At 42.1% G+C, this 11,365-nt stretch overlaps 1 long non-coding RNA gene across 1 annotated transcript; it reads right to left on the bottom strand.

Moving 5' to 3' along the window:
- Window positions 1–9,515: 9,515 nt before the first annotated feature.
- Window positions 9,516–11,115, bottom strand: LOC109197672 (uncharacterized). Its single transcript, XR_002058780.1, has 2 exons — window positions 10,603–11,115; window positions 9,516–10,297 (listed from the first exon to the last, which is right to left on the bottom strand). It is a non-coding gene; the product is annotated as an uncharacterized LOC109197672 (long non-coding RNA).
- Window positions 11,116–11,365: the final 250 nt, after the last annotated feature.

The raw sequence follows: 11,365 nt of genomic DNA, 5'->3' as shown, positions 1-11,365 counted from the left end.
GGAAAAAAGTCATACTTTCCATCTGTTCCCAATCAGGTCTATTTTCCCCGCACCGCATAAGTCATATTTCTGTATAGTTCTCATATTTATATCCTGTTCACAGCTTGTACACCACTACAGCCTTTACATACCTATAGGTACATACCGTGAACATTATACCATACCCAAAATAGACCCATATTTTGTACCCTCATACCTATAACAGACCCATTTCTGTAATATATTTATATATCTATATTATTGCTAATATATATTTGTAATATATCTATATCATGGCTAAAGCACTTCTGGATGGATGCAAACTGCATTTCATTGACTTGTACTTGTGCAGTGACAATAAAGTTGAATTCTATTCTATTCTATTCTATTATTCCCTCAACGACGTGGAGATCCAGCCTTTTTAGATACAGTTAAAATCAAGGCATTCAAAAAGATCCTTTGGAAAAGAGTAGAATTCTTGGAACAGAGTTTAATATTTAGACTCATAAGAACAGGAAGAAAAAACATAGGTTTTTTTGGGGGGTTTTTTCGCTTTCTGGCAGCTGAGGTGAGAAAAAACAATCCCAAGTGCATCCCCCGCAGCCCAGGTTTGTTTACCAAATCGGCTTTGGAAACGCTGGACACAACATGAGGCAATAAAGATGAGCAGAGAGAAAGAGTCCCAGGTGCACACTCAGTAAGTTTAATTAACTCTTGTCTCTAAACATACAGGTAAAGACAAGGTTTACAAATGTAAGTAAAACAATGACAACATTTAACAATTTCAATGTAACAATAGTGTATACATGTCAGTGTAAGTCCAGTGTATACAGCTATATATGTCATAAAAAATCCACAACACTGCCATTGGTGGCTTTTTTGCATTTAGCAGTTGCCTCATTCTTCTGACACACAAAACAAACCTATGGACTACACTACACACCAACTGAAGACTGCAAACACGGTAACTGTCTCACATCTCAAAACTTGTTGTATTTCTTTTGCTCACTCTCTCTATCTCACTGGTGTCACTCCTAAAACTTCCCCATCTTCCTAAACAACCAAATTCCATATGTTGTCATATAATCTTTTATTGATTGACATAGCACACTTTAACACAAATAGGGAAGGGGTGTTTTTTCTATTTATGTTTTTTTTTGCCTGCAAGCAAAGAGAGTGTTTGCTAGTGCCTTCCTTAGAAAATGCCGCTTATACCCTTTCTTCGTGCTCTAAATACAATGCTGTTTTATTAAAAAAAAACAAAACATTGCGTGTATTTTTTTAATCATAAATTTGAATTTTACGTGGCCTGTCAACACAATTTAAAAACTGGTAGTGTCGTGGACAACAAGGACATGAAAAACACTGAATGATTAATCGCTAATACTGACTGCTGGTGATCTAAATATTTTGACAGATGAAGCCAATACCCTGTTTGTTTATTGTCTGGCAGATTTCCAAGAGAGTTTAAGAAAAACTTTATTTTGTTCATAAGGTTAATTATTAGAGTTGAGAACCGTCCCCTAAAAAACGGAATTGTCTGTATTCGAAGAAAATATTACACGTTTCGTATTGAGGTGAAAATGAATGCGATTGGTCCTGTACTTTAGCATCTGTGTCTTTGCTGCACAGCTGCCTCTTCTTCTCTCATTCTCTCCCCCTCCCTCTCCTTTTCTTTCTTATTCTCATTTAAACTGTGTGGGATTTCTCTCGGGGAAATATGCACATTATTTTTTATTTTCTATTGATAGGTGGCAAAGTGCACTTGTGGCAAGTAAGCAAGCAAGAAGACTTGCAATCTTGCTGGGTGTCCAGTTATGGAAGCAACACATTAACAAGAGAATTCGGAGTAAAAACCAAAGTTACTTTCCCTAGTAAATAGTTACGTTGAAAGTAACGAGTAACTTGAAGTAACTGAGTTACATTACTAGTTACTTCTATCAAAACTAAGTTACTAATTTAAAGTAACTTAGCCAACACTGAAAACTGGTATATAGTTTGAAGTCCACACCTTCAACTCAAGTTAAAATGGAAATTGAGCTACTGCATCTTCTTGCTTTTAAATTGGTCATGTGATTTTGACATGCCGTTGACCCCTGAGGGTTAAAATGTTACTAGAGGAACATTTTCATTCACAGCTGTCTCATCAGATTTTTACATCTGAATTCTGTGGAGCCTGATCTCAAGGGTTTTAAGTTTGACCCTCAAAACAGAAGAGGATCTTTCTGTCTCTTCAGATTCACTGTGATCCAGTGATGGGAGTGATTTCAGCCCTGAGTGATCACGTTGATGTTTGCACAGAGCAGATAATGAATTGAATGTTTTGGCACATTGGTAACAGTGAAACAGTTTATTAGTAACGTGGGATCGTTTGTGTTCGGAGTATAATCTGAAATTCCTGAAGCTCTTGTCACACTGGTCACAGCTGTAGTTTCCTTCCATGTGTGCACGTTCATGATTGTTACGATTACCTGAATGTGTGAAACTTTTGTCACAGTGTCTGCACTTGTATGGTTTCTCTCCTGTGTGGACTCGTTTGTGTTTATTAAGCTGGCCTGCAGTAATGAAGGATGACCCACACTGATCACAGAGGTGATTTTTAACCCCACTGTGAATCAGTTCATGTTCTTTTAAGTGATGTGATGTAGGGAAGCTTCTCCCACATTCTTTGCAGTATTTCAGTTTGTCTCCAGTGTGTCTACGTTGATGTCTTTTTAGGGCGTATCGTCGACTGAAAGTTTTTCCACAGAGGTCACAACGAAAGTCTTTCCCACCACCACAGTGATGACAGGGTTGAGAACTGGATCCATCTGTGTCGCTCTGCTTCTAAACAAAGACACAAAGACAGTGTAAGTCAGTCCTTCAACATTTTTATCCTGAGCGTCGCCTGAAATAAAGAGCATCTCTGCAGACGTCCAATTACATTTTACTGTTTCAGTTAACACACTCAGTTTACTGAGCTGCAATAACTACAATACTACCACCATAATACTACAGTAATACTAAAATTTTAACTGAAATGAAAATCTGAATAATCACTCAGAGCTGCTTTTCCATGCAGTAGAATTGCTAACATGCTAACACAGTTTAATGAGCAGAGTTGTTCCAAACAGTCAGATAAAAATATAAATACATACCTCACAGTAACTGCACCTGTAGAGTCTCTTTCTGGTGTGGATCTGTTGATGTAATCTCAGGTGATGTGGAGATTTAAAAGTCTTCTCACACAGGTCACATTTATAAGGTCTCTCCTCAGTGTGGGTAAACATGTGGCGTTGTAAGTCTGTGTGTTTAGCAAAGTGTTTGTCACACTGTTCACAGCAGTACACATCATGTCTGGTGTGAATGCGCAGGTGTAAATTTCTGCTCCCTATGTGGCTGAAGGTTTTTCCACAAATGTCACAGCTGTATGCCTTAATTCCAGAGTGGGTAACCAGATGCCTCTGTAAGCTGCTACTTTGAGTAAAAGCTCTGCCACACTGATCACAACTGTACGCCTTAACTCCACTGTGGATGACCTGGTGTTTTTTTAGGCCATTCTCCCAGGAAAAAGACTTTCCACACAAGTCACAGCTGTACGCTTTAACTCCAGTGTGGATGACCTGATGCTGCTTTAGTTTATCCTTCAAAGCAAAATTCTTCCCACACTTATCACAAGTATGCGCTTTAACTCCACTGTGAATGAGCTGGTGTCTTTTTAAGCTTCCATTGTGCCTAAAATCCTTCCCACACTCGTCACAGGTGTATGTTTTCTGTCCCTTTCTTCTGTGAGGTTTGTCGGCCTCCTGAGAGCGCTGACTTCTCGGTCCATGTTGGTCCTGCAGTAACAGAGATAAAACAGAGGCAGTGAGTGAAATGCAGTCGTGGAACAAACTAGAGATGGACCGATCTGATATTACATATCGGTCTGATACTGACCTAAATTACTGGATCGGATATCGGAGAGAAATAAAAAAATGTAATCCAATCCATTAAATACCAAAAAAAGCACCTCACAAAACTTGCGACACGGCGTAACTTGGCTCATAACCTTAGCACGTCGCAGCAGTATGCCTCACATGATAGTGCGCCTGTGTGTATTTGTAACCTCGCTACCAAACCGGCATTTCAAAGTGATTCCAGAGAGAAGTAAAGCAAGTGTGTATGGAGCGACTGCCTCTTCTCTCTCCCTCCCTCTCCTGCTGCTACTTCAATCGTGAAACTGATTAATGATCAGCTGACCGGCTTTCTGTCGCGAGTCTGTCTCTCCATCCATCCATCCATCCATCTTCATCCGCTTTGTCTGGGGCCGGGTTGCGGGGGCAGCAGCCTAAGCAGAGAAGCCCAGACCTCCCTCTCCCCTGCCACCTCCTCCAGCTTATCCGGGGGAACACAAAGGCGTTCCCAGGCCAGCTGAGTGATATAATCTCTCCAGCGTGTCCTGGGTCTGCCCCAGGGCCTCCTCCTGGTGGGACATGCCCAGAACACCTCACCCAGGAGGCGCCCAGGAGGCATCCTTGTCAGCTGCCCAAAACACCTCAGCTGACTCCTTTCGACGTGGAGGAGCAGCGGCTCCATTCTGAGCCCCTCCCGGATGGTCGAACTTCTCACCCTATCTCTAAGGGAGAGGCCAGCCACCCTTCGGAGGAAGCTCATTTCTGCCGCTTGTATCCACGATCTTGTTCTTTCGGTCACTACCCACAGCTACCACAATGACCGGTAAATTGAGAGCTTCGCTTTTACACTCAACTCCCTCTTCACCACGACGGACCGGTGCAGCGTCCGCATAAACAACTTAAACATAAAAAAAAATCACAAAGAAAGAACAATACAGTATCCACATCTGAACCAAAGAGTAAAACAGTGAAATGTGGATTATTAAATATTAGGTCTCTCTCCTCCAAGTCTCTGTTAGTACATGACTTAATAATTGATCAACAAATCGATTTACTCTGCCTTACAGAAACCTGGTTGCAGCCGGATGAGTATGTTAGTTTAAATGAATCAACACCCCCCGAGTCATTCTAACTACCTGAAATCTCGAAGCACAGGCCGAGGGGGCGGTGTGGCAGCAATTTTTCACACCAGTCTATTAATTAATGAAAGACCAAGACAGACTTTTAATTCATTTGAAAGCCTGATGCTTAGCCTTGTCCACCCCAGCTGTAAAACTCAGAAACCAGTCTTACTTGTTATCATCTATCGTCCAGGTTATTGTACTTGGCCCTGAAAATCTTAGAAATATGGTATCTAACCAGATTCTTACTCTGGATGGCATTACCTTGGCCTTCAGTAATGCTGTGAGGAACCTTGAAGTCATTTTTGACCAGGACATGTCCTTCAACGCACATATTAAACAAATATGTAAGACTGCTTTCTTCCATTTGCGCAACATCTCTAAAATTAGAAATATCCCGTCTCAGAGTGACGCTGAAAAACTAGTTCATGCATTCATTACTTCCAGGCTGGACTACTGTAATTCTTTATTATCAGGAAGTCCTAAAAACTCGCTGAAAAGTCTTCAGCTAATCCAAAATGCTGCAGCAAGAGTCCTGACAGGGACTAGAAAGAGAGAGCATATTTCTCCTGTTTTGGCTTCCCTTCATTGGCTTCCTGTTAAATCCAGAATTGAATTCAAAATCCTGCTCCTCACATACAAGGTCTTAAATAATCAGGCCCCATCTTATCTTAATGACCTTGTAGTACCATATCACCCTATTAGAGCACTTCGCTCTCGCTCTGCAGGCTTACTTGCTGTTCCTAGAGTATTTAAAAGTAGAATGGGAGGGAGAGCCTTCAGTTTTCAGGCCCCTCTTCTGTGGAACCAGCTTCCAGTTTGGATTCGGGAGACAGACACTATCTCTACTTTCAAGATTAGGCTTAAAACTTTCCTTTTTGCTAAAGCATATAGTTAGGGCTGGACCAGGTGACCCTGAATCCTCCCTTAGTTATGCTGCAATAGACGTAGGCTGCCGGTGATTCCCATGATGCATTGAGTTTTTCCCTTTCCAGTCACCTTTCTCACTCACTATGTGATAATAGACCTCTCTGCATTGAATCATATCTGTTATTAACCTCTGTCTCTCTTCCACAGCATGTCTTTATCCGGTTTTCCTTCTTTCACCCCAACCGGTCGCAGCAGATGGCCGCCCCTCCCTGTGCCTGGTTCTGCTGGAGGTTTCTTCCTGTTAAAAGCGAGTTTTTCCTTCCCACTGTCGCCAAAGTGCTTGCTCATAGGGGGTCATATGATTGTTGGGTTTTTCTCTGTATTTATAATTGTGCTATCTACTGTACAATATAAAGCGCCTTGAGGCGACTTTTGTTGTGATTTGGCGCTATATAAATAAAATTGAATTGAATCACTGCAGCCGTCTGTTGATCTCCGGCTCCCTTCTCCCATCACTTGCGAACAAGACCCTGAGATACTTGAACTCCTCCACTTGGGGCAGGAACTCATCCCCGACCTGGAGTGGGCACTCCACCCTTTTCCGGCTGAGAACCATGGCCTCAGATTTGGAGGTGCTACTCCTCATTCCCGCTGCTTCACACTCGGCTGCGAACCGTTCCAGTGCGAGCTGGAGGCCTTCACCCGATGAAGCCAACAGAACCACAGCATCTGCAAAAAGCAGAGATGAGATTCTGAGGCCACCAAAGTGAAAGCACTCCGCCACTTGGCTGCGCCTAGAAATCCTGTCCATAAAAATTATGAACAGAATCGGTGACAAAGGGCAGCCCTGGCGGAGCCCATCACCCACCGGGAACGAGTCCGACTTATTGCCGGCAATGCGAACCAAGCTCTTGCACTGGTTGTATAGGGATCGAATGGCCCATAGCAATGGGCCAGACACCCCATACTTCCGCAACACCTCACACAGGACACCCCAAGGGACACGGTCAAATGCCTTCTCCAAGTCCACAAAACACATGTAGACTGATTGGGGAAACTCCCATGCACCCTCAAGTATCCTTGAGAGTAGGGCTGCTCGATTATGGCAAAAATGATAATCACGATTATTTTCACTGAAATTGAGATCTCGATTATTTGACGATATTTATTTAACAATAACAATGTATTGAATAATGGCTTTAAAGATTGTCAAAAAATTGTATGAAATAGTGTGCAAATACTGATAACAGTGCAAATGTTTGCAATATAAAACATAAATGAAAAATGTAAACATCTATTTTTAGTGAACTTTGCAGTGTTGCTCTGTGGTGCAGCTACGACACCGTAGCAAAGTTTACACACTATGTCTACTTGATCCACGTCTGACTCCGCGAACCCGTAATGTTTCCACACCACTGAAGGTTTTTTTTTTTTTTTTTTACCTCTCTTATCAACCAACGACAGTCACTCTCCTCTCCAAATAACTTCTGCTTAGCTTTCCGAGCTTCCCTCTGTTAGCTCCTCTTAATTGTTGTGACGCGTATTTGAAACGCAGAGAGGTGCGCTCGATTTGCCACACGGAACAGCGCGAGAGTAAAGCACGAGGGAGGTGCTAATAATCGGCTCAGTCCTTTTTAATGATCGTTGAAAGCCCAGATCGTAATTTCGATTAAAATTCGATTAATTGAGCAGCCCTACTTGAGAGGATAAAGAGCTGGTCCAGTGTTCCGCGACCAGGACGAAAACCGCATTGTTCCTCCTGTATCCGAGGTTCGACTAGCGGACGAACTCTCCTTTCCAGCACCCTGGCATAGACTTTCCCAGGGAGGCTGAGGAGTGTGATCCCCCTGTAGTTGGAACACACCCTCCGGTCTCCCTTCTTAAAGATGGGGACCACCACCCCGGTCTGCCAGTCCAGGGGTACTGCCCCTGATCTCCACACAACATTGTAGAGGCGTGTCAACCAGGACAGCCCTACAACGTCCAGAGCCTTCAGGAACTCGGGGTGGACCTCATCAACACCAGGGGCTCTGCCACCAAGGAGTTGTTCAACTGCCTCAGTGACCTCGCCCCCGGAAATTGGCGGGTCTTTCCCCTCATCCCCAGACTCTGGTTCCTCCTCGGAAGACGTGTCAGTGGCATTAAGGAGGTCCTCAAAGTATTCCTTCCACCGCCTGACAATTTTCTCAGTCGACTTCAGCAGCGCTCTGCAGCACTATACACAGTGCAGGCAGAGCACCGCTTTCCCCTCCTGAGACGCCTGACGGTTTGCCAGAATCTCTTCGAGGCAGTCCGAAAGTCTTTTTCCATGGCCTCTCTGAACTCCTCCCACACCTGAGTTTTTGCTTTAGCCACTGCCCGAGCTGCATTCCGCTTGGCCTGTCGATACCTGTCGGCTGCCTCCGGAGTCCCACAGGCTAACCAAGCCCGACAGGACTCCTTCTTCAGCCTGGTGGCTCCCTTCACCTCTGGTGTCCACCATTTGGTTCGGGGATTACCACCACGGCAGGCACCAACGACCTTGCGGCCGCAGCTCAATGCAGCAGCTTCGGCAATAGAGACACTGAACATGGTCCATTCGGACTCAATGTCCCCAGTCTCCTTCGGAATGCTGTTGAAGCTCTGCCGGAGGTGTGCGTTGAAGATCTCGCGGACTGGGGACTGGGGCCTCTGCTAGACGTTCCCAGCACACCCTCACTACGCGTTTAGGTGCACCGGGTCTGTCCAGCGTCCTCCCCCGCCACCTGATCCAACTCACTACCAGGTGGTGATCAGTTGACAGCTCAGCCCCTCTCTTTACCCGAGTGTCCAGAACATATGGTTGCAGGTCTGGTGATACAATTACAAAATCGATCATCGACCTGCGGCCTAGAGCGTCCTGGTGCCACGTGCACTTATGGCCACTCTTATGTTCGAACTGTGATTTGCACAGAAGTCCAATAACAAAACACCGCTCGGCTTCAGATCAAGGAGGCCGTTCCTCCCAATCACGCCCCTCCAGATCTCGCTGTCTCTCTTGTTTGGTTATCGCCCACTTCGCGCCAGAAAGAGGAAACCAGCGGCTGGACAACAGGAGCACGTTTAACCTTGATAAGCTGTTGTTAGAATTTATTTAATATTAATATTTGGGTGCAGTGTATTTTTTGTATACAGGTATAACAGAATAGCTTTACTGTTTTGTTTTTTTTAACTTGAGCATGAACTTATACAAAAAGCAGCAAGATATTAAAAAAAAAACCTGTTTTATTGATTAAAAAACACACTATATCGGATTCATATTGGTATCGGCAGATATCCAAATTTATGATATCAGTATCGGACATAAAAAAGTGGTATCGTGCCATCTCTAGTACAAACTGAACCTTCAAACTCCCTCCATTAACACTAGTTTTAAACCTGAAGGTGGAGTGTGGCACCAAACACCTTAAAGGTCTCTTATCCCCACCTACTGGCAGTTCTAACACATTACATCCAACCTGGTGTTAAAAATAATTCATGACTGTTCAAACACTCTAAAATCATGCCCATCCCTTCCTGCTTGTACACAAATGTTAATACTAGCATGCTAATGTAACACTTCTGGAGTCGTTACAGTATGCTAGGACCAGTTAGGTTCGGCTACTAGAGTAGTAATGAGTGTAGTGTGTGATAAAGACCACAGACCAGAAAATACGTTTAAATTGCCGGCTTATTATTTTGAAAAAGACAGAGATAATAGACAGTTATAGACACATTACATAAAACATTCAAATTCACATTTAAGGAAAACAAGATATTTTCTTTCCCTTTTAGTTCAGTAATTTCTGTTAATTTATCCTATTTATTTCAAAACCTTTTATTTGGCTTTAAAAGGATGTTATTTTCAACCTAGGTTATTGTTTTATTCATTTCAAGTTCTAAGTTCAAGTTTATCCTTTAATCTATTTGAATTAACACTGTGTTATTTTAATTCAAGCTTAGTTCTTTTAAGCCCAAGGTTTAATTTAATCTTGGTCTAAGTTCAACCTTTAAATTTCAACCAGTTCTTATTTTGTTTTAACCCAACAAAATTATTTACATTTCCATTAACACCATTACAGCATTAAAATTGGTTGTCCAAAATAAATTACAAAACATGTAAAAACTGAAAACAATTCAGCAAAAGGCTGAACAAATCCCTTAAACAAACAAATAAACAAAAGAAAATTGTCTCTGTGTCCTTTAACTATAAATCCTGGAATTGCTCTGAATGATTATCCAGTGCTTTGAAAGTCCACTGTTCTTTTGCAGAGGTGTATGGATTAATCCTACCAGTTTTTTAGTGAAAGAGTTCAACGTCCAGCAGGGGGCGGTTTTCCTTTTTCCTGCTCGGTACAGTTCAATGGGTCCCTGGGTGGCTCGCCATCTTGTTTCTCGCTCAGCGGATCAAACTCCGATTCTAGCTCGGCATTTCCCGATCCAAACCTTAATGGCCTACCATAACAACAAAGCAATATGCATAAACATTTGAAAATAACACACGGGTAGCCCTTAAATAACAGTAAAAGTCCGTTTTTTCCAGCTTATTCAGTCTTAAATGAGGTGACGCCAATATGGCGCGCTGAAACACCGTCAAAGGCCTTTGAACTACAGCCTGTGTGTCGGTTAAGCACCAATCCACCGTTTTTTAACATAAAACAACATAAATCTGCTACCTTGACTCTCCATTTGCATGAAATGAGCAATATAATACAACAAAACATTTCTTGCATGAAATAAAATACAATTTCTGAACTCACCAAGTCCCGTTCGGTTACGTTCACAACGTCACCAAGGCAAAGACAGGTCGGAAAAACAAAAATATATTCTCCAGAGTACAACAATGGCTTTATGTAGACTTCTGGCTTGTTTTTTAATATTTTTTTCACTCGTTTAGGCAGCAGCTCCGCAAGAACTGTCTGCATTTCTCCCTCTCCAGCTTCAAAAAGAAGGAACAACCCGCTTGGGTGTGGCTATCACAGGAGTCACGCTGCAGCGTACCCTTTCACAATAAGAGTCTGAACACATATTTTAGCCATTTTACCTTAATTAACATAAAAACACCATAAATTAGCAAGTTTTTTAACCTTTTAACATGTTTTTAAACACAAATGAAATCTTATACCATGAATTATATCATTGCTGATGTTTTTAATGAATTTTCTTAACCATTATGTTCTATTTATTGACTATTTATCACCTGTAATATATTTCTTAAGACTGTTTTTACTAACAGGCTTTTATTTATTGACAACTATGTTAACCAGGGTTACACCAACACACTCAGAAAAGTAATGAATGTTTACCAGCTCTATACTTATTTTTATATTTCCTGTTTCCCTAATAGATATTTCTATAATTTTCTCATTTTTTTTAATAATAATAAATCCAATGTAACAGTTACTAGCTTGGTTTAGTGAAGGAAAATGATTGCAGTCTGATTGCAACCCGAGGGATTTTTTTTTTAATAAAACATACTAACTACCTAAAAAAAGAAAAAAAAAAACATCTGTATTTCTAACT

The sequence above is a fragment of the Oreochromis niloticus genome, linkage group LG9 (genome assembly GCF_001858045.2).
Source record: "Oreochromis niloticus isolate F11D_XX linkage group LG9, O_niloticus_UMD_NMBU, whole genome shotgun sequence".
NCBI classification, from domain to species: domain Eukaryota; kingdom Metazoa; phylum Chordata; class Actinopteri; order Cichliformes; family Cichlidae; genus Oreochromis; species Oreochromis niloticus.
This window is presented reverse-complemented; position numbering and strand designations above follow the sequence as displayed.